The 24060-nt window shown below is 49.2% G+C and overlaps 1 long non-coding RNA gene across 2 annotated transcripts; it reads right to left on the reverse strand.

The window, feature by feature from the left end:
- Window positions 1–5778: 5778 nt before the first annotated feature.
- On the reverse strand, window positions 5779–22500 carry LOC124984393 (uncharacterized). 2 transcript variants are annotated; one of them, XR_007108661.1, is made up of 4 exons: window positions 22359–22500; window positions 13626–13827; window positions 9658–9873; window positions 5779–6240 (listed from the first exon to the last, which is right to left on the reverse strand). It is a non-coding gene; the product is annotated as an uncharacterized LOC124984393 (long non-coding RNA). The 2 variants fall into 2 exon arrangements; XR_007108662.1 differs by lacking the exon at window positions 22359–22500 and adding an exon at window positions 21661–21813.
- Window positions 22501–24060: the final 1560 nt, after the last annotated feature.

Below are 24060 nucleotides of genomic sequence, written 5' to 3' on the forward strand. Positions count from 1 at the left end.
AGTCAGATTCTAGCCAGTACCTTTAGGCACCTACACTCCCTCTCTCTTCTTTTTCCCTTCTAGAATTTCTAATTGTACACACAGAAGCTCACACACACTCACAGGGCACATTGCATCCTCAGGATCCCTTCTAAGGCAGTTGTCCAGCAGCTTTTTGCTTCTGATTCTCCCCAAACCACTCACTTGCATGGTAAAGCCACCCCACACCAGGCTCATACCAACATGGGGAGAAAGCTACTCAACTCGTGTGTGTGTGAGTGTTGGGGAAGGCAGGATAATCAAGGTGACTTCTTTGTGAGATTTCTGCTCTGCATATCAGTTATTGGAGGGAACAAGATGGAAGAGATGGGGAATGGCAGGGCCCTGCATCCAAGTTCTTTTACTCCCACTGTGATCAGAGCTCAGTCTCATATTTAGGGACAGGAGCAACAGGTTAGAATATGCAGAGGGGGAGATGTGATGAGAAATCTTCTCTTCAGTTCCCAGATCTCATGACTGGAAGGGTAGCATGGTCACAGGTTCTGGAGTCAGACCAGTCTGAATCTCATCACTGTGTGACCTTGGGTAAATTATTGGCCTTTCTGAGCCTCACTGACTTATCTGGAAAATAAGATAATAAATAGCAAATAAGTCCAGATGTTGAGAGGAATCAACTCTATTTCGCAAGTGTCACAGTAATGACTGATTCAGGAAAGAATCATTGATAGATGCTAAAACTATAGGACAAGATTTATTGGAGGAAAAGGATAGTCTCAAAGTATTTCCCCGACAGAGTGCTGATTAATTTCAAAGGGAAAGAAAATAACCTTTACAACTGATAGATCTGGCAGAAACCATGTTAAGCAAGTGATCCAAGTTAATATCACCAATACTGGGACACACTGACATCCTATGCTTTCTTTTTTTTTTTTTTTTTCATTCTGTGCTTTCTGACTGATGCGGTGAGGAGGACTCAGCATGTGTCATGTGTGTCCCTGTCAAAAATGCACAAACCAAATATAATCATGAGGAAGCTGCCAGACAGTCAAACTCTTCAGAAATGTTAATATTATGAAAAGCAACTAAGATTGACAAGGATTTTTCCAGATTGAAAAAAAACTAAAGAGACACAACAACTAACCACAACACTAAATCCAGGATTGGAATTTTGGCTCAGTAAAAAATATGCTTTAAAAGACAGTATTGGGACAAAGAGCAAAATCTGAATATGGATCATTTATTAGATACTAGTGTGTGTCAGTGACATTACCTTAATTTTGTAATTGTCTAAGGACCTGTAAGAGAATGTCCTTGCTTTTCAGAGCACTGTATGCTAGTAGCATACAGTGGCACGCTCTGTAATTCCAGCTACTTGGGAGGCCGAGTCAGGAAGATTGCAAGTTTGGGACCAGTCTCAGCAATTTAGTGAGACCCTGTCTCAAATTAAAATAAAAAGGGTGGGGGATATAGCTCATTGGTAGAGTGCCCCTGAGTTCAATCCCCAGTAGAGGGGGAAAAAAAAAGTTATGTGCTGAAGTACATCAGGATGGAGCATTATGATGTCTGAAACTTATCCTCAAATATATCATGCACACACTCAAAAAAACCCTAAGGTAATTACATTATATGTGCACATGTTTTGGTGTTCGTGTGTGTAAGCAAAGAGAGACTAAAGCAAATGTAGCAAAATGTTTGTTCTCAGTGAAAAGCTTTTGGGAGTTTATTATACTTCTTTTTTTTTAACTTTTCTATAGGTTTAAATATTTATCAAAATAGATTGTCAAAATGCAGTTACTTAATTAACACAAGTGTGTGTCCAGCCTTGGCACTTATTAGTCCTCACTAGATGCCTGCTCACTCCTTTGTAGGGCAATGGGTCCCAAGGGCAGATAGCCCAGGCTGCCCAGTGAGACAGGGGTCAAGGTCCTTCCCCAGTCTCTGCCTCTGTTGTGGTCCTCAAGCTTCAACCTCCCTGGCTACTCTCAGAATCTTCCCAGGCAGAGTTGAAAGGTGGGGAACAGGAAGTGAGGGTGGCAGGCGAGGGAAGATAGTCCTTCCTCTGTCCTCAAACATAAGAATAATGTATTTTGAAAGACTGGACAGATTTGTCCACACATTTCAAGTGCTTTGTGCTGGGGGATTCTGCAAACAGCAGAGGCACTGACTAAGAGGCTGGAATGCTCCTCCAGCTCCCTCCTGCCTGTGGGCAATCCTGGGCCTCTGAGTATGGGGAGGGGGGTCCACACAGAGCAGCAGGGTAGCACTCAGCCCTAGGAAAACCAGCCCACGTGTCAACACTCAGGCAGGGAGAACTGCAAAAATGCATATTTGAAGATGTCTGAACAGACTTGTTTGAGAGACAACTGGAGCTATGAAGTAATCCTGGTGTCTCCCCATGTCTCAATTTTGAAGGCAGGGTTTGCCTGCAGGCCTCTGACCTTGAACATCTCTCTATTATTGTTAGCATTTGACAAAACTCTGCTTAAGACTTGGGGATGACAGAAGTCAACACAGATAGGAGTTTATAATTGCTATAAGAAGGGCTACTCTTAAGACCCGCATGGGACAGAAGCCAGCTCTGCTTGGAATCTTCCAGGCCTCATGCTGGGGCCAGTAATTCTGCACCAAGTACAGATCATTGCCTGCATAAACTGACCTCTGGCCTCAGCAGCCCCTATAAGCCAGTGTCCAGTCCCAAGGGGCAGTGCCAACCCATCAGGGGAGAGTTACAGGATCTTACTTAGAGCCCAGCATCAAGAATCCTCCCCAAGAATGGAAGTTGGCCTCCAGGAGCCAGTCTGCTGAGTCCAGGGAGAATGAGTCATAGCAGGAGACTAAGGCTCCAAGGAAAAAGGAACATGGTGGAGGCCAAAGGACTGCTGGTGGGATGATTCAGACCTGCAAAGACAACCTCTGAGTGAGAGCTGCTGGGGACCACAGAAAAGGATTTGGAGCTATGACTGCCACCTTTCTCTGCCAACTTCCCTGCTAGTTTATCTGCTACATCCCAAACTCCTGAAAGGGGTGTCCTGGCACAGTGAACCAGCACCTCCTAACCAGCTCTATTCTTTAAAAAAGCTCCCTGTACCCCAATGTTAGTAGTAAGGAACTGCCAACGACAGCATCCTATGGCTATAGTGACCAGCCCAGGGAAGGGTGTTTAACTCAAACCAGCTTGATGAGCTCCTTAACTGGGATTTTACAGTTAAGTAACAGGAGACAAAGAGCCTTTCTTTACCCCAAATCACTATTTGGGGTGATATAATATTAGAGTTGTCCATCTCCCCCATCTCCATCTCCCATCTAAAGCTCCAACAGAAGGGGATGAGGCCAACACAGAGAAAGAGAGCCCCAGTGACTTTGTTGGCATATCTGAATCCAGTTGTTCTTGAAACCCTCTCCACTCTACTCATATCAGCAACATGAGCTAAGCCATTTCTGCTTTTCCCCTAAGATCAGTTTGACTTCTGCTTCTTCTTTTAAACATGGGTCCAGTGGGGTGCCTGGTGCACACCTATAATCCTAGCAACTTGGGTTTAAGGCCAGCCTCAGCAACATAGCAAGGCCCTAAGCAACTTAGCTAGACCCTGTTTCAAAAAAAAGGCTGGAGATGAAGCTCAGTGATAGTGTCTCTTGGTTAAATCCCCAGTACCAAAAAATAAAAATAAAACATGTGTCCTGATCAATGCTCTGTGCGAGTCTCTTTTGTTCCTTCCCAGTGTGAGCAGGAGTGGATACCTGACCCAAGGAGACTAAGACATAGGATGAGCCAAGCTAAGAAGTAGAGATTGGAATCCAATAGCTGGAACTAAACACTGCATACATTCAGAGAAACCATTTGGTTGTGTGGAATCATTAATGGGGAAAAAAAGAAGAGGAAAACTGGTCTACTGAAATCAACAGAAGTGAGAAAAGAACCATCTGGCATATTCAAAGAGAAAGGGAGACACATAAAATATTCCCAATTCCTGAGCCCAAGTACTCTTCCTGTCCTTCCTTTCTGGGACATTTTCCAATCCCCTACAATATAACCTGTCTTAGACCTCTTTAGGTACAACTGACAGAAACCTGTCCAAGCTAACTTAGATGAAACACTAGTCATCAGAGGGACACAAGTGTCTCCCAGAACCTGGAACAAGTTTCACATCCAGGCCTAGGATCACAGAGAAGCCAGGCAGTCCTTCTTGCTCTAGATCTCATGGTCTCAGGAATCTTTTGTTTTTTTGTTTTTGCACTTTAAATTTTTTTTTATTTGTTCTAATTGGTTATACATGACAGTAGAATGCATTTTCACACATTGTACACAAATGGAGCATAACTTATTCCTCTGGCTGAATGTGGTGCTGAGTCACACCAGTAGTGTAATCATACATGTATATAGGGTAAAAATGTCTGTTTCATTTGACCATCCTTCCCATCCCCATCACCCCACCTCTCCCTTCACTCCCCTTTAATAATCCAAAGTTCCTTCTTTCTTCCCTACCCACTCCCCACTATGGATCAGCATCTGCTTATCAGAGAAAATATTCAGTCTTTGTTTTTTGTTTGTTTGTTTTTTTTTTTTTTTGATTGGCTTATTTCACTTAGCATGATATTCTCTAGTGCCATCCATTTACCTGCAAATGCCATAATTTCATTCTTCTTTAAGGCTGAGTAATATTCCATTGTGTATATGTGCCACATTTTCTTTATCCATTCATTTGTCGAGGGCATCTAGGTTGGTTCCATAGTTTAGCTATTGTGAATTGGGCTGCTATAAACATTGATGTGGCTGCATCACTATAATATGCTGATTTGAAGTCTTGTGGGTCTAAACCGAGGATTGGGATAGCTGGGTCAAATGGTAGTTCCATTCCAAGTTTTCTGAGGAATCTCCATACTGCTTTCCACAGTGGTTGCACCAATCTGCAGTCCCACCAGCAATGTATGAGTGTGCCTTTTCCCCACATCCTCGCCAACACTTATCGCTTGTATTCTTGATAATTGCCATTCTGACTGGAGTGAGATGAAATCTTAGAATAGTTTTGATTTGCATTTCTCTATCACAAGAGATGATGAATATTTTTTCATATGTTTGTTGATCAATTGTATTTCTTCTTCTATGAAGTGTCTGTTCAGTTCCTTAGCTCATTTATTGATTGGGTTATTTGGGTTTTTTTGGTGTTAAGTTTTTTTGAGTTTTTTATATATCCTGGAAATTAGTGCTCTATCTGAGGTGCATTTGGTAAGGATTTTCTCCCATCAGGCACCTTAATTGAGACTATTTCCTTCAATTCTCCATGAGCATGAAGCTGAACATTATTATTCATAGCTCCAGAGTGTACAAATTCAAGTGGCCACAGAGATGTCCTGACCATTCTGTAGTCCTAGTCCAAAGGCCCAGAAGAAAGGCTTTGGCAAGCCCAGTCTGAGTCTATATCTATCTGGTACAACCAGCCATGTCTGTGCGGCCACCTCCAGGAAAGGGTCCCAGAGGAATCCCCTGTAGCTTTATCACATTAGGCTATCTTGGGCAGATTTCCATTCCCTGCCACTGAACAGAGATAACTACAGTATTCGCAAAGAGCTTCAAGAAGCATCTCCCCACACCCATTTGAAATGTGTGGCTCAAGGGCATGTTCAACTGGATGGAAGGGCCGGTTCTTAGTTAAGTGCTGAGAACATTCTTCCACAATGGCTGTCATGTGAACAACCAGAATTCATGGGAATGCATCTGAATATCCCTCCCTTCCCCACAACCCACTACCCACAGCCATCCCTGAGGGAAAACTGACCAGTGACTTATTATCTGGACCTATTATGTATCCTGTGGTAGGTACCAAAAAATTCTGTAGAACATCCCAAAGGCAGACACATACATGATTGGTGAGCATAACTTGTCCTTTCAGGAAGAATGAGCACCAATATTTCACCATCTCAGGACAATCCTGGAGCCATGCTGACTTGACACTGAATGGAGAATTCTAGAACATAATTCTAAGACTTCTCTAGGATTGGTAGGCAGGGCTGCAGAAGGTGAACCAGGTTCACACCTCTCCCACTTCAGCCCTCAGGACTCTAATGACATCGGTTCCACCCAGAGGCCAGAGTTTTCTTTCCAGAGCATCAAGTTTGCTTGTTAAGCCCCTGCATTTTCTCTTTTACTTCTCTTTCTTCCCTGATTACTTGGCAAAAGTCAGCCCTAGATCCATGGTGGAGATCCTCACGGAGCACAGGCAGATTGAAGGCTCAAGATGGATGTTTCAATTCAGCACTGCTATTCTAAAACAAAAATATGACCAGGATCAGTGGAGCTAGCCTATAAACCCAGCAGGAGGATCGCCAATTCAAGGCCCACCTGGGTAACCTAGTGAGACCCTGTCTCAAAATAAAAATTAAAAAGGGCTGAGGATGTAGGTAAGTAATAGAGCACCTGCCCAGCATTCATGAGGCCCTAGTTCAATACCCACTACTGCAGAAAACAGAACAGAACTATGAGTGGCTTGTGTGAAAGTAGAAGCACATGCATACTGCCCAACACTGAGTTCCCCCTTCTCCCTCCCTCACACATTCAGCACAGTCCTATTCCTGATCACTTTGTCTTTTTCCATTTTCTTTCTTTGTTTTCCTTTTCCTTTTCTTTTGTGTGTGTGTGTGTTTGTGTGTGTGTATTATCCAGGATGGAACCCAGGGCCTCCTGCATTCTAGGAAAGTGTTTTACCACTGAGCTACAGCCCAGCACACCCTCCACCATCAGTTTTTAATTGAATACTAACCAACTGAAAAAGAATACACTTTCCTAAATCATCCTCAGTGCACCTTGACTTGTCCAAGGCCCAATATTCTATTTGCCTCCAGGCCCTGATGGGCAACCTCCCTGTAGTTTTTAGGTTTCAAGTCTGCAAGAGACAGGTGACTGCACCTGTGCTTCTGTTGGCAGAGGATGCATTCCAACAACATGCTGGCTGCTGACCAGTAGTTAGGGCAACTCAGCAGCAGCCTCAGAGGCATGGGGACAAATGCATGGGGGGTACTGCAATGCAAACATACTATTAACTACTAAAACAATCAACAAATATAGTAGGAAGGAAACTATAGGGACTTGGGGAAAGGAGAAGGAAAAGGTTAAAAGTAAGGCAGGACCCCAGCCTGGTGATCAACTTTAATATCACCAATGTGAGTCACATAGTATGCTTGCACCTGAGATGTCACCCCCATGTGATGTATTTGAGAAGCATACTTCACCTCAAACCTATAACCCAGTTGAACCACAAGAAAGTCATAAGGTAAATCCAGATAAGGGATATTCTACAAACTACCTGACATATTCCACTCGACTGTTAAGTGAATAAAAAGACAAGAAAAATCTAAGAGACTGTCACAAAGAGACAAAGATGTGATAACTAAATGTAATATGATATACTGGCTGGGATCCTAAAATAGAAGAAGGATGTTAGTGGGAAAGCTAATGGAATCTCCATAAAGTGGGAGTTCATCCAGGTGTAGTGGTGCATGCCTGTAACCCCAGCTGCTTGGAGGCTGAGACAGGAGGATCATGAGTTCAAGGCCAGCCTCAGCAACTTAGGGAGACCCCCGTCTCTAAATAAAATATATACAAGGGCTGGGGGTATGGTTTAGAGGTTAAGCACTCTTGGGTTCAATCCCTGGTATAAATAAATAAATAATAAGGAGTTTAGTTGACAGTAATGTATCGATAGCCATGTGACATCACCAATAGAGGACAATGTATGGCAGGTATGTGGGAGCTCTCTGTGCTGTCTTTGCAACTTTTCTGTACATTTAAAACTATTCTAAAATTAAAAATGCATTTAAAAAAGTAGTAAGGCAGGGGTTGGGGAGGGCAGAGGATCTGGCTTTCTGGGCAGAAGAGAAGGGAAGATTGAAAGGCAGAAACCCTAGGATATCTGATTAGGACCAGAGAGACTGCTGGTCTTGAAACAGGCACCCCACCCCAGCACCCTGAGCAAGATGCTTCCTGTGAATAAGATTAGCCAGACTTCCCTTCCTGTGGGCACAGGAAATAGGTCTAGCACTCACCTATGTGAGTGTAAACCTCTGGGGAGATCTTAAGACAGCGACAACTCAGCAGCTCTGGGTGGGGACTGGACTCTGCTTTCCTAACTGGCTTCCAGGTGCTGCTGATGCTGCTGGTGGTCTCTGACCACATCCTTGAGTTGCAAGAAGCTAGCAAATTTGCAACACCACTCACCTGGGAGGAGAGAAGGGACACTTAAAGGAAAGGTTGCAACTCTAAAGCCCTACAGCCCACAGAGGAGTACACGTCCCCAGGAGCCCTCCAGTAAAGAGACCGGGGCATTGCTCCCAGGCTCATAGAGCAGGTCCAATTCTGATTGTCCTCCCACAAACCATGGCCCTGATCAAATGCCTTCCACCTCCCAACCTTATGCCCCCATCTGTACAATGAGCATCAAAAAATGTCTAACACCCACATCTCCAGTTTGTTCTGGGGACAGATGATCACATGTAATGGGCTCCGTACACAGTGTGACTGCTCATTGAAGTGACCAAGACATCAGCCCAAACAGTTTCAAGTGATTTACAAAGTGTATCTCTCCCTCTCTCTTTAATTAACATGGCTGTGCCCATAAGTAGCCACTTTGCATTATTTATTCAACCATTCAATCAACAGATAAGTCTTGAAAGCTTTCTGAAGTTTGCTATCATGTGGAAGCCAGATTTGTAGAAGGTTGAAGCTGAGAAGCAACCTGGATCTCTCCTTAACCTTCCAAGGAATAAGCCAAGTCCTCCACTTTTCCCTCATTCTGACATTCCTCTCTGTCTGAGGTCCACAGAAAAGAGAGAGAAAAAAAAAGAAAAAAGAAAAAAAAAACTCCGATGGCCCATGGCCCCCTCTTTTCTTCAGTGGAGCCTCCTGCTGGTGATGGCCTGAGTTCCCAGCCTCTCTCTCCTCCTGCTTGATGACAGCTCCTTTCTCTGGCCGTAAGGCTTCCACCCTGCCTTAGCCACACCTGACAATTGTCCTGTGAGGAGCAAGAAGTCAGGAATCCCAGCTCACCTTCAAGCTTATCTTGTACAAACACATCTATATGTAGTCGCAGGAGTTTAAAAACCAAATGCGAAGGTGGTTCCTTCACAGCAGAGTAGAAGAAGAGAAGGGAGACGATATTGTTGACCTCTGTTGGATCATAGACTCTAGAAACCTGATCAAAACTACACCGTGGCATCAGGAAAACATGCTTCAGCACATTTTCACCCAACTCTGCTCCCAGTTGCATGGGATTCTGGGCACTGGGTTAAGAAAGTCGGATCCAGCTGGACACAGTGGTGCATACCTATAATCCTCGAGAGGCTGCGGCAGGAGGATTGCAAGTTCCAAACCAACCCCAGCAAATTAACAAGTCACTAAGCAACTTAGACCCTGTCTCAAAAAATAAAATGGGTTGGGGGTGTGGCACAGTGGTAGAGCATTTCTGGGTTCAATCCTGGTAACCCCCCTCCAAAAAAAATAAAAAATAAAAGAATGCTGGGTTCAGAGGTGCTTGTGAGCTCACTGCTATGGGATAAACACAACTGGACAACAGGGTAAGGGGATGGTGTGGCTAGGTCCCAGTTGTCAGTGTCAGCACCACTATCCCTGTGCCTCAAGTTCTCACATCCATTCATCTTCCATGCACCTTTGCACCACCCTCCACTTACCTGGGCAGAGAGGGTGGCAGCTGGCTCAGAGGGGCATCCCTGTCAGTTGCTTCTCCCCGGAACCGGGGAATCTCAGAACATGTTGCTTGAGACTTGCTCCACTCTACCTGCCTGGGGCTCCCTAGAGTTGCTCTGAGCCTTCATCCTCTTGGGTTTAGGCCAGGACAAAAAAATAATGCATCCTTTCTCTCAGCACAGAAGTCCATAGACCTTGCCCTGGAATGCAAGAGAAGAAGGAAGAAATAAACAAGAATATACAAATGCATAAAATGGTCCATCACACTCAAGACCTCTCCCTAGCCCCAGATCCTAGCCATAACCTAGTAGCCCTAGGTCTTTTTTTATCCAGGTCTTATCCCTGTCTCAAGACCCTTTCTTCTTAAATGAGCCTTTTATTGCTTTCTTTCTCCTGCTCCCTGTCCTCCTCAGGAGATGTTTGTGGAGAAAGAAGTGGCTGCCTCCAGGAAGAGAGAAGAAACTCAGAGTCTTCTATCAATATCTACTCCCCCCTACTTCTTTCTGTAGCATATCTGTTAGCCAGGCACATGGTCATGTGGCAAACGATTATATTTCCCAGCCTTCTTTTTAGCTCATATGAGGTTATGCAACTAATTTCTGATTGATGGCTAGGCAGAGGTCAGATGGATATTACTTCTAGGTTGTGATCTTAGAAGAAATGAGTGTGTGCTTCTTTTCTCTTTTCTTTTTCCCACTGACTTGGAGAAGACGGGATGGCAGGAGCTAGAGCAGCCAATTTGAGTCTACCATAAGCCTCTAACAGTGACTGACTATACTGATTAGAGTAGATGCTCAATAAATATTTTTGGAGGGATTTAATCTCATTTAATTCTCACGACAATCCTGAGGTAGATATTGTCATCATCCCAACTTTACAGAAAAGGAATGTAAGACACAGAGAGATTGAATAATTTCTGTAAGGTCACCAAGGGCAGGTTTTGAACCCAGGAAATTTGGTTTCTGAGCCAAACTAAGAGTACTCTTAATTATAATGGCACATAGAACAGTGAGCTACACTCTGTATTGTTATGTGAGGGAGAAGAAATGCCTATCCCAGGTAGCTTCTGTATTTGGGGGGCCTCTTTGTTACAGCAGCCTGGATATTCCTTATCATATCCTTTGTGCTACCAAGAGGAACACAGTTCTTCCCCTCCAAATGCTGAGTGTGTCTCTAAGACCAGAAGTCAAGCAAGCAGACTCCTGGGCAGTTTCTGAAGGGGCTCTGTAGGGGCCAAAGATTCATAACCGTGTCCATGTGTTTCTACTCCAATGTACATGTTATTAAAAATCAGAAAAACTAAGTTAGGAATGTAGCTCAGTGGTAATAGTACTAGCCTAGCATGTGCAAAGTCCTGGATTCAAAGCACCTGAACATACCCACTGACCTGCCTTTCCTCCAACCTGTCAATACAAACACTACATCCCAATGGGGAACAGCTTTTCAGCCCTCCCCAAGGAGGGGTGTTTTGTCTCAGTTATTTAATTCTACTACAGTTTCCACAGCTTTGCAGTTTATAAGGTACCATCATGGACTATCAGTATGGAACGATATCCAAGATACTTTATTAAATAAAATAAGGAAATTCCAGAACAAGATGTGTATTGTTCTTGTTTCTACACACATAGGCATGTATCTATATATTTGTAAAAATATAACCTTATCTCTGGAAATAGTAGCTCCTCATCCCCACTACAGAGATGGAGCAGTATTGTTCCCACTGTATAGATGAAGAAATTGTGGTTTACCAAGATTAAGTAATGGCTAGAGTGAGTGAGACCCATGTAACACTTCCCTATGCACACCTTAAGCCCTGCTCTGTTAGACCTGACTCCTATCGTTTTAAATCAATGTCCTTGAATATTGTTTCTCCATAGTCTGCCCAGCTCACCTATTCCTAGCCCAACCTCAGCCTCTGCCCTGGGGGCGGGGGGAGAACAGAGATAGGGCATCTTGGGGAGGACTTTCCCAAAGGACCTCACTGCTGCTTATGATCACCACTAGATATTCCAGGGCAGGTGACCCATCCTTGGGGACAGAGGGGCCCCAATTGCCTGGAGACCATGTTCCAGGGCACAGTTTGTGAATTTTTAACAGGTTCCCTAGAATTTGATGTACAGTCACTTCCTTAATGTCTGAAACTGACATTAGGTAAGCCCAACTCCCTCATGGTGGTGGATGGGCAGTAATTGGCAAGGTTATTTCCCTTTCGTTTTCCCATACAGATCAGTTAAGAGTTTTTTGGTGAGAGAGGAGAGAAGTAGTGTGGAGGCGTAGGGAGCTATGAAGAAGATGCCTACACATGCACACAAGGAGGGGAATCACTGAAGGAGGTGACAACCCCTACCTGGTCTCCCATCTGGGAACTGCCCTCCTCAGTCTCCAGAGCTCACTGCTCAGGCCTAGGGGAAATTTTCCTGGACTTACCAACACCCCTATCTGTGGCACTGATCTTGAATGGTAGCTAGCACTGGTACTAAAATGTGTCTTTTGTAAAGCACCTTATGGGGACCTTAGCTCATCTAGTCCTCAGTGCAACCCTCTGGGACAGGGATCATTGTCCCCAACTCACAGAGTAAGAAATGGAGCCTTAGAAATAAAGTGACTTGCCCAAAGCCCCACTGGCTTAAACCCAGGATCTCTAATCCCCAAACGCAGACTGCATTCCCTCATGTATAAACCTTGCCGGGAGGAAGGTGGGGAAGGAAGGGATAGGTTTTGTGGTTCTTCAGGATTGGTGTGCATAGATTGGTAAAGGGGAAAATAAGGAGCCAGATGCTCCCCTCCCAGCTCCTGACATTTCTGTGCTAAGGGTCTCTCTAAATTGCCAAGACTGCCCTCGAATTTGCAATTGTCCTGCCTCAGCCTCCCAGGTGGTTGGGATTACAGATATGTACTACTATGCCTGGATTATTTTATTTCTTAATTGTAAAATAAAAACTATGTATTTATGGTGTTCAAAGTAATGTTTTGGTATATGCATACACAAGTGGTATATAGGAAGAAACTAACCTTCCAGTTGAGGGACAGTTGGCCCAGCAGCAGGAAGGAGCCAGGTAAGATTGGTGCAGAACTAGCCCAAGGAGTGGAACTCAGTAGCATTGAGTCATCCCTTCCTTATGTGAAACCCCTTCTCCCTGTTTGTGAAAGGAACTTCCTTTCTGAAGGCAGAGGCATGGCTAAGATCACCAGGAGGTCAGTTCTGGAATTTCCGCAGCCCTCCAGAGCGGCGGCCCAAGCAGTTCCAAATCATAGGCAGCAGAGGGTGCTCTTGCCTCACCTTTCCCGCGTGGAGGCGGGTGCGAGGATCCGGATTTTTCGAGCGGGAAGGAGTTGTGATCTTTTCTCCTAGTGTCAGTGAGAATCCCGAAGGGATCAGATCAGGGTAGGAATAAGGATGACTAGGGACTTTAAACTTCCCCTTTGGGAGCTCAACCAGAAGGTTGGCCTTTTGAGACAGCACTTTTTTCTCTTTTCTTTTTCTCTCCCCGCCACAAGAGACATAGAGTGGCCCCTTCCTCAGCTCTACCCAATACCCAACCCTGAAAGTGAGTCCCTGGGTCTGCGGATTCCAAGAACCCCCAGCCGACCCATGGTATTCCTTCTTGTAGTCCGTCCTAAAGGCTCTGTGCAAGGAAGTGGAGGTGAAGCGTGTTCACGTCAGGGCTTTTTATTAAAGAGTGGCACCGCAATCGGGTGGGTATTGGAGTTTCAAGAGGGTAAGGAAAAGGGTAGCTGAAAGGGCGTGTGCTGCTCTTGAACATCGCCACAGATGCCGCTTGGTGGCGCTCAAAGCCCGCGTCACTGAGAAGCGCAGGGTTTTTTTGTGTTTTTTGTTTTTTGTTTTTGTTTTTTTTTTTTTTTTTGAAGAGGCGGGCGGGTGTGGAGAGACTGACTTGGAGATCCCGAGGAGCTAGAAGAACAAGGAGCCAGGGTTAAGGATCCTCCTCACCTAAACAGAGGCCGCGGTACACTGGGCTATGAAGCAGCCATCGTTCTTTAGAGGCTTGGAAAGGGCAAGGTAAAAAGGGAGCTAAAGGCACGCTGCTGCCAGAGATAGAAGATGGATGTCCGTGGAGCTCAGTGGGGATCTTGGTCTCAGTGTGTCATCGGTCCACCTGTCTCTCTGAATTTATGGATTCCGTTGTGGAGAGCTAGGAGAAAAATTCGAAATCTTAGAGTCCGAATTTGGACTGGAATTAAAATTCTGAAGAGCACGTCAACCTGCTTTTCTCCCAGAATCTGTGGTCAGTGTGTGGGCACCTGCTCTGGGCTTGCCCGACCACCCTTGGTACTGGCGAAGGGGTGGATCTCTGACTCTTTCCAGCGCTCCCTTGGACACCCTCACGGTTATCTCCTGACGCTGGGGAATTTGCCCTGGCTTTGAGGAACCCCCCACCCCTCACCCCGCGGAGGAAAGGGGAAAGGGGCTCTAAACGTGTCTCAGATTCGTTCCAGGTCAGAATTATTCCCTCCATTAGTGCCTGTGGGACATCCCCAAGCCGCGGGCCCTTCTCTGTATGAGGCCTTTCCTGTACAGATCCCCTGGGCACTAACTTGGCTTCTCCTCACCACTTGCAAGCTGGAGAGACCCTGATGCCCCAAACTTGTGGGGTACTCTCTCTAGCTCCTCTCCGTCTCCTATGTCTAGACTTGGCCTACCCCTCTCCATTCCACCTCACCCCTGAGTTCAGTCCGGGTCTGTGAGGAGGGAAGGGAAGCCCTGAGAGAAGGAGTGGTGGTGCGGTCCGCCGGGTGTTAACCGCCCGGGGTAGTCTAGGAAACCGATCCCACCAGCCGGCGGCGGCGCTGGGTTAGGCCTACGGAACTGGAGCTTCTTGTGAGACCGGGACGCTGCAGATTTCCCTCAAAAATAGAGTGTGGCGGGGACAGAGTGTGTTCTCACTGAAGGGGAGGTAGAAATATGGAGTAAGAACTGGAGGGGGCGGCAACTGGGACCCTGGAAGTTTTGTCCCAGACGGTCTCCAGCGGCCTTAGCAACAGCTTGAGGCGGGAGGGGTGTGTGCCAAGCACCAGAGAAGCCAGAAGGTCGAACTTGAAAGGACTCTAGGTCTCCATTAGGGACGGCAAATTCCTCCAGCCCTCCAGTCCGCCCCCACTCGCGCCAGTGTGTCGGAGCTGGGAACCCAGCACGCCCTTGAGTGAATGGCACTGGTAGCAACGACTATAAGGTTCTGAGAGGAAATGGGAGAAGTGAATGGTTAGATATCTGTTGCCTCGAGGTGCCCCGCCCGTTTTGCAGCTTTGGCACTACCTCCCGGACTCCTGGGGAATGGAGACCGCCCCCTGGGAGTTCTCGCCCGCTCCCCGAGGCCGGAGGTATTAGTGCTGCTTGATCAGACCTCATTTCCTGAGAAAATGGAAACATATCCAGGGTCTTTAATAAAGTGAATGACGAGGCTTCGGGTGTAATTGGGCTTCCGTTTGGTGGCTATTTTCTTAAACCGAGAGTGGGGAAAATATAAACCCACAGCGCCCAGTTGCAATTATGTGAACATCAGAAGTAGTATAGGATGGATTAACCGAGACCCAGAGCAATGATCTACAGTCTGAGAAATGGGCATAAACGCTTACCCAAACCCAGGAACCCAGGAGGCCTGCACCTCCAGACAAGCCCCGCACCCAAGCACTCGCCTCCACAACCTTCCATGTCTATTCTGGGGCTAAGACCGCTCTGCGGCTGCCATAGGCACACCCCGGGATCTTTACACGCTGGGGCGGAGGCAGATCCTCTCCTTCCTGGCAGAGGAGAAGCGTCCTCCAGGGCAGAAGACAGCCTGGCTGCGAGTCCCCTGACCGCTTCCCGGCCGCACACGCGGGCTGCATATTTTCTGTGCATAATCCAATTTTCTCCGTGACTATCTAGTTAAACTCTTTAACAACAGCTACATAATTAGAATTTGGATTCCCATTAATTTTCCCTGGGCCTCGAACCATTTGCAGCTCACACTGGTAATTAATGCGATACATCACTAACTTTACCCAGTGCCGGCCAGCCCGATTCAGGTCGCTCGGCCCGCTTGCGGCGCCCCCGCGCGGGGCCCTGACTCCGGACCCTGCTTCTGGGGTGGGGGCTGATTCCCTCCCTTCAAAGCTGAATGCCTTGGACCGCGCACCCAAAGCCTTCCTCTTTCTAGGAAATTTCACAATTAAAAATATTTATCGGGAGCAGATTTACGTTTCTGGGTTTCCAGTCTCGGGGCGTCTGGGTAGGCTATTAAGAGTAATTAGCATCTTTTGCGCATGCAGATTTACTTCGCTCGTTGCCACATAACTCATCCCTAAAAGCCGGCACAGGCGAACGCAGGCGCGGCCGCCAGAGCAGCCGCCAGAGCTACCGCCGCAGCGCGGGTCTGACTTGGGTTCCCTGGGCCTTGCTCCCCAGTACACTGCGGACTTCCAGACTCTCCCACTGTGTTGTCCGCTCCGGAGTGGACATCCAATAGATGTGAAAAGGTTCCCATCCTAGAGTCTGAAGCAAGGACGACCTCAGGCGGCGGGGGAAAGGCCCAGGCCTGTCTTTCCCAGCTGCCCCAGGCACCTCCGACCATGCGCGTGTAAGGACGAACAAGTGCACGTCTCCATGTGTGCTCGCTCGCGTACACGCGAATGCACGTGCACGTGGTTGCTAGCGCGCATTCCTGTGGGTGCTCAAGGACGCGCGTGGGAAAAAAACGAGCTGATCTCTTTTTTCCCTTCCTCCCCAGCCCACCGCTTCCCAGGGCGACTACTCGAATGCCAATCATAGGCCACCCAGCTAGGGCACTCAGTTCAGAGAAGAGACTTGGGCCTCTAACTTTCTTCCGTTTCCCTTTCACAGAGCCAACCAGACGATCAACCGCGGCAGAGGGGCGGCGGCGCGTGGGGAGGGGGGGATTCGGATGCTCGACCCCTGGTCCTGTCTGAGCGCACCGCTAGCCAGTGAAAGTGCAGGCGGAGCCAGGGGTCATTGAGTTGAGGCTTTGGGAACCCCTGGGGGAGGCTGGAGACGACCGAACCAGGATGGTGAAGGGGGTAGGTCGGACAAAGGGACAAAGTTAGAAGGGCTAGGGACCGAGAGTGCGGCTGTGGCTCCCGCGCTCTGGGCCGAGGCACCCACCCCGAGTTCGTTATTAACGCGCTGGGAAGTCCGCGAGCCGCCCAACTTTCTTCTCTTTAATGAGCCTAGAAGAAGAGGCTGCCCTGAAGGGGTTTGTTCATTAAAGATGTAGCTGGAGGAATATTGTCTCATTAATTATCTGGTTTTAATTACACTCCTACCCTTTGAATCGGAGATGGGAAAAGTTGATTTGGTGGTGCCACCACCCCCTTTAGCTTAAGAAGTCAGGCCGGGCTAGGGGAGGTAAGGGGGTGAAATGTGCCCGGGAGGGTGTGGGCTGGTGCCTGGGGGGGTATGTTCCGTGAGACTCCTGTATGAGGGGACTCCATGCCTCAATGTGTGGGTGGACAAGTTCTCCTGTGAATCTGAAAATGTGCGTGTATCTGAGAATGTGTGACCACGTGTGCCTGAGAGGCCGGGTGAACGTGACTTGGGTGGCTATGTGTGCTCCCTGCCTGTGTGTGGTTCTGTGCATTCGGATGTGCATGTGAGTAGCTGAGTGTGTCTACAGACAGGCCTGAGAGCAGGGGTTTGTATGAACAGGAGTGTACTTGGGTAGCGGTGTCTGCGTCTGAGATGGTGGCTTCCTGCCCATCAGTTCAAGTGTCAGTGTCTTGGGGACTCTGCTGTGCCTGCGTGTGCCCTCATGTATGTGAGTGATGGGGGGCTTCATAGCTTGAGTGTCCCAGAAGCTGTACTGCTCCAAGGACATGGATCAGTTTCTGAGGGTCCCTAGAGCTGGGGGCCACCTGGAAACCATGATGGTTGTTGGGGGGGAGTTATTTAAGGGGGTGCTCCCCCTGTCTCGTCCCTTGTCAGCTTGGTGCTGCGCTAAAACGGGGGCCGTTTTCCCTTTAAATCGCGGACACTTTGACAGGGGACATTAAGGACCCGGCTGCTCAGGCTGAGCAGATCATAAAACCGGACAGGCAATTTCTGCTCCCGCCAAATAGCCGGGCAAACTCGTTCTGCATCTTTGGTTTTAATGCACTAAACTGGCAGCTAAGCAGGGAGCGAGCAAAGGAGGGGGGGTAGATAGCCCCCCCACACACACCGGCACACCGGCACCAGCACACACGCAAACACCCCTTCACACCCTTGTGCCCCGCCCTGCCCCGACCCCCCCACCGGCGGAATTATCAACTAGAATTTGATTAATATGCAAATCGCAGGCAAACAGCTCCATATAATTCTTTCAGTGGAGAGTAATTAATCACCAGTTAAAGCAAATTAATACATATATCAATTTTGTCAGAAACATGCTTAGTTCAATCGCCCGTAAAATTGAAGTTTGAAGTATTAAGAGGCTCTGCAGAAACGCCAGGACTAAAACTTTCAAATTGATCCTATTTAGTAATCAATCAGGCTCTCCCCTCAGGTTAATCTGCCTAATTTTTCATCTCAAATCATACACTTTACTGACACGCCATCTAGCAAACAGTCGATAAAAAGTTAACAAAAATGATAACGACTCCAGCCAGAGCCATTGTGCTGGGCGGGTGGGCGGCAGGCGGCTTTGATTGCATTTCTGGGGTGGTTGGGGATTTGGATTTTTCCTGGGCCAGGGGCTGGGCGCTCCCCCACACAGCCAAAGCCTCCCTGCCCCACCACTCCTGTCTGCTGCTGGCTGCCCTCTCTGCTATTGGACTCCCTCAGAACATCAGAACACCAGCAGGCATTTCCACCAAAGCAACCTCGAACAGCCCGCTCCCTCCCCACTCCTGTGCTTGCAGAGAATTTCAGGAAGCCTGTGCCTTGTGTGCTGTTGGTAACTGTGGCCTGTGCCTCTGTCCCTGTATTGTGTGTAGAGCTGAGGATGGTGTGTATCTGTTTAACAGCAAAGGTTTATATGTGTAATTCTTGCGTATGCCATTGGCACTGTGTTTCAGGCATCCTGTGGGTCTGTGTCACTGTAGGTGTGTATTGAGTTTCTACATTGTGGGTCTGTGTAACTGGGTGCCTGCCTTGTGTGTTTCTGCAGTGTTTCTGGGATGTTTGTGAAACACTGTGTGCCTATGTTGTGGCTTGGCTGTGTGTCCGTGTGCTCGCCTGGGACTAACCTTCATCTACGTGTGGGACCTCAGGCATCCAAATCAATAGGCTCCTTCACAGACACAGGCGAGGAAACCCAGACGCTTCACCTTGAATAGCCTCTGGGAAATGGGAGGGGTCACCTCTTTCCTACCTAGTCCTCCACCCCAGCCTCTAAGTTGAGGAGGATAAGGAAGGGGAAGGGGAGTTACCCATTTCCTGGCAGAGGAAATGCCCATTGTGGGGTTCCCTTTTCTGCAGAGCTCCTGACTTGGACCACTGCATTTGGGAGGAGTGGGTTACAGACACTCGGGTAGAGATGCCTGTATCCCACATACTGAAATGTCACATCCACACCCACATATGGTTATAACACATCCCAAAACCCTGTATACATGTGGTGACAACTAAATCTGCAGAGGTCCCAAGATACACACAGGTAATCAATCTTCCTTCTTCACAGCATCCACCCCACTCTCAAGGAGCAACATCCAGCTCTCCATGGGGCAAACTACACATGGGCCATATGCCTACACCAATGCACAGCGATGGATCCCGGCATGCAATCATACACCAGATTCCAAAGTGGTCAGGACTCATTCACTCCCACCCCTGCTGGCAGCATTGTCCACCCACCCCAAATGCACACGTGTGCATATTGCCATTTGCATCCTCCCCATTTTGTGTGGAGCTGGCCCCCTCCCATAGAGGAGGAACTTCCCTTGAATGAATGAGGGTGGGAGGGGGAAGCTGAGTCTTTGAGAGCTACCTAAAACTGATGCAGACCACTCCAGAGACAAAGGTTCAACCTAGTGACCAACTTGAATGGGAGGGGCAAATAGGGTAGCCAAGCCATTACAACAGCACAGCAAAGGATACTAGCCCCTCCCCAACCTGTTTTCAAAGACTCAGCCTTCACCTTCATAGTGTTCATTTGCTGGACTCAACTGTCCTCAAAGTAGACTCACATCCCTGATGAAGGTTCCCCATACCACCATCCGCTCACTTCTTTTGTGAGCTCCCTTTCCTTCAGGCCAGGTGCTCTCCACCTCTGCCCTCCACATTGTACATGTAAATTTGAATAGCCTTGACCAAGCCTTTCAGGGCTAGGATTCCTGTGTTGTCCAGCTGTAGCTTTAGTTCTATATCAATGTGCATTCTCCCAGTTATCTGTTCACACCAGCTCCCTGCACACATCACTCACCCCAGCATTGTTCACCCACTGGTCACACACCCATCCCAGTGACAGCTTTACTCTTTTCCTCTCCATTGCACAAATTTAGTCACACCTAGTTGCACACACTAGTTTGCAACAATCAGTTACACAGAGCGCAGCAGCACACACCCAGTCACTCCTAGTTGCACATGCTCTGTTTCCATCAATCAGCGGCACATGCTCAGTCTCTCAACTGCACACACTCAATGGCACACTCAGAACACACTCTCCTTCATCCCCACACCTCTCACCAAACACACTCCCTCAGTTCCAAATGTCTCCCAGGACTCGCAACTCTGGGGAAGAGAAGAGCGAGTTGCTGATGGCAGCTGGGAGACTGGGAGTACAGAGGTGGGACCCCAAGGGAAACTTTAAGATGGAACTTCTCCTTTCTTCAGGGTACTATCCTTCCACATGCACATGTCCTAAAGCCCAGGAGCCCTCATCTTCCTTCACTTCAATCCCAAGAACCTGTCCTTTGGGAGCCTGGGCCTAGGGACACACCCAGAGGTCATGCTCTTAGGCCTGTTAAAGTCTGCTCCAGACCTCCACTCCAGCACATGGCACAGTCTAGGTGGATCCATCCTCCACACAACCCCTCGCTGGTCGGTACAGCCCAATCACCAACACCCAGTTACCCAGTTTTACCCCCCACCCCACACACACACCTGGAAGCCACTGCGTTTCTCCATTTTACAACAGCAGCCTCCTACCTTTGACCCTCATCACCCAGCTCACTCAGGTTTTCCTGTTCCTTTTCCTACAGGCCTTTCAGACCCTGACCTTACCCAGACTGGCTCCTTATCTGGTTTCTCCCTTCACATCTCTGGGGCTCCCTTATACCCCCTCTTAAGTGCATGTATTTGGGGAGCTTGTGTATCGTTGGCACAAACTGCTTTCTGGTCCTCAAGAAAGAAGGAACGTTTGTTGGGAGTGGAGAGCAAAGCCCAGGTGCCGCTGGGTTCTGGAGGTTGGGAACGCGCAGGGCGGGGCCACTGGACTTTCCTGGACCCAGCGGCTCAGACGGGTGGGGAGGAGGGGGACCCCGCGGCGACGGGCAGGGGCGGAGGGGAGGCGTGCTGCCCCAGCCCGTCCCTTTCAGGGGGGACTCATGCATCAAACTTCAATTTTCCGGACGATTGAATTAGTGATTTTTTTTCTCCTGAACTAAAATACACTTAAGTCTTTGGGATTAATTACCACGTTCTGGTCCCTCAGACTGGAGTATTACTTATCGGAGCTGCGTCTGACACCGGCCCGACACCTCGTAAAATAAGGAACTGCGCCTCCCGGCCTCACCCTGCGCCGCCCGCTAGGCCGCTGAGCCGGGAAGCCAGAGCAGAGGAAGCAGAACTAGCCGGACGCCTCTTGAGGCTCGGCCGGTCCGCGCGCGGAGGGGTACCCAGCAGAGAGCAGAAACTAGCCGCATCCCGAGACTTGGCAAGCCGCTCGGAGGCCCCGGTCCCAACCGGAAGGGAGAGACAAAGCCTAACCTTCTCCCCTGGCAGCCGGGAACCGAAAGTGGGTCCACAGAGAGGCCAGGTTTCTGAGGGAACAGGTCGGTAATAACCCCAGGCGATGATGGAACTCGGCGAAGGGCCGAGCCTTAACGAAACTGACCCAGAGAGTGGCCGTGGGCCTCACAGTCCCTCACACGATCCACGGCACACTCACGCGAAGAAGAAACAGACATGCAATACATATGCCCGGATCCCACGGAGTCCACCCGTGTGCGCGCACACCACGCACAGGCGAACCAAGACAGGCCCAGCAGGCACCTTCCAAAAGGCTCAGGTTTGACACCTGGTGTTCCAAACCGTCTCTCATCATAGGTCCTGGCTGCAGTACCCAAGAGGCGGCCAAGACCATCTGAATGCCCCTGGACCGCGCGCGGGTGTCAGCCTTTATCAGAACTGGGAGAGTAAAGGAGACGGTGGGCTAGAGCCCAGGCCTCCCTGGATTCCAGTCACTAGCCTGGGTCCAAGCCCCTCAGCCCTTACGCACGGTTGCCGACTTTCCCACTGCTTTCTGCACCATGGGGCCTTAAGATGAGCCCCAAGCTGCGGTGCTCCGCCTGGTCGGAATCGGGCCTTAACAACCGTGTGCCCCTGGTCGGTGGGGCTCCAGAAGCCCACCAGCAACCCGGGAGAGACATCGAATTCAGCGGAGCCGAGGTGATTGAGGAGTGACTTGAATCTCCAAATTTCGCGGGATGCAGCGTGAGGCTCTCCGCCTCCAGTCCTCCTCGGTTCGGGCTTAGCCTAAGGCTCCCGGAACACCTCTCCCCTCCTTCCCTCAGGCAACTATCCAGTCCTTACTTAGGCTTGCCCTCCTTTCTAGCCTATAGAAACAACGAATTATTTCTGTCTTTCAAGGCCTGGGTTCCATGCCACCTCCTCCGTGAAGCCACCACCACCATCCTGGAGCCCGAAGTCATCTCTCCGCATTTTGCAAGTGGCACTTTGCTGCCCAACGGGCAGGGTCTGCTATTAGCGTCCGAGGTGTTTCCGGTCTTGCCCATTAGAGTAGTAACTCCTTGAAGGCAGGAACCGGATCTGATTCGTTTCAACTTCCCCAGCCACCTGCGCACAATAAACATTTGCTGAATTGAATTGATTTTTCCCTTTATTTTATTAATCCTTCTCCTTTCTTCTTTCCCTCTTTCTTTTCCTCCTTCCTTCCTCCCTCGTTATTTTTTATTTCTTGGTTATATTCAATTGTCATGTTTTTCAGGCTCATTAAATCCATTTAGAGACAAAAGAATAAAAGGCAGAAGGGGAAGGGAGGGGGAGGAGGGGAGGGGGAGGGGAGGGGAGGGGGAGGCCGGAGAAGCAAACAAATAACCCGCTTTAACTAGACGGGCGGATAAATGGCCCCGTTTCTCCTCAGCCCCGATGCGCCTGCTTAGCTGCGCGCCCCGCGGGCGCCGCAGCTCGGGTGGGCTCAGCCCCGGGGCCGCCGCCCCCAGCCCGAAGGGACCCAGCAGGGCCCTGCCCAGGGCCGCGAAGAAGGGAGCGGCCAGAGGTGCCAGGGCCGCTTCATTGGGATTCATGGGCGTGTTGGGCGGGCGGCCCCGGGCTCCGGGCGCCGGGCGGGGGCTGGGCGAGGGGGGGTGCGCACGGCGGGCGCAGATGCCCGGGTGACCGCCGCACCGCGGTCCCTGCGCCGCCTTTGTGCCGGGGAGGCGCGCGCGGGGACCTAATCCATCAAATTGTCTACAAATTGTGAAGAAAATTCAAAAACCATATGGTCGCCAGCGCCGGCGCGCTCTGGGCTGCGGAGGGCCGCGGCCGTGCCCGCACCGGGAGCCGCGGGGGGCTGGGCCCGGCTATTGTCGCCTGTCAGCGGCCGCCCGGGCCCATTCGTCCCGGCCTTCATGGTCCGCGCTCCGAATTACAGACCCATCCATCCTGAGAGAGGGCGATTTATGTCGCCCGGGAGGAACCGACCCAACGCCCGCGCGGCTGCCCGGCCGCCTCCTTCTCTTGTCCCTCTCCTCTCTTCTCGCCCCTCTTCCCACTCTCTTTTTTCTCTCCCTGTCTCTGTTTCTCTCTCTATGCCTGTAAAATTTCCTTTACCCCCTCTCCTCCATCTCGATGGCTCTCCACTTTCTCTCTCTGTTTCTAGAGTGTCTTTCTCTGCTCCTTTCTTTCTTTTTTCTTTCTTTCTTTTCTTCTTCTTTTCTTTCTTTTTTCCCCCCCGGTTTCTGGCTCTCAGTTTCCTCCCGGACATGCACGTTCTTGACTCAGGCCCGAGGGCCCCATCGTCTGCCCGAGACCAGATGCGAATTTCTCACATCAATTTTGCGGAGAAAGAGCGCCGAGCGGCCCGGAGGCGGGACCCGACTCTAGTGACAGCGGCCACTCGCCAGCCCAGAGACAACAAAAGCCCAGAGAGAAATCCTCTCTATCCGGGAAAGTGAAAACGAAGTCCCAGCCACTCTCAGGTCACCACAAACCCCACAGGATCCCTGCAAGATTCATGTCTTTGACCCCGACTGAGTTCTGGGCCCAGAATTTA

The sequence above is a fragment of the Sciurus carolinensis genome, chromosome 5, assembly GCF_902686445.1.
Source record: "Sciurus carolinensis chromosome 5, mSciCar1.2, whole genome shotgun sequence".
NCBI lineage: Eukaryota > Metazoa > Chordata > Mammalia > Rodentia > Sciuridae > Sciurus > Sciurus carolinensis.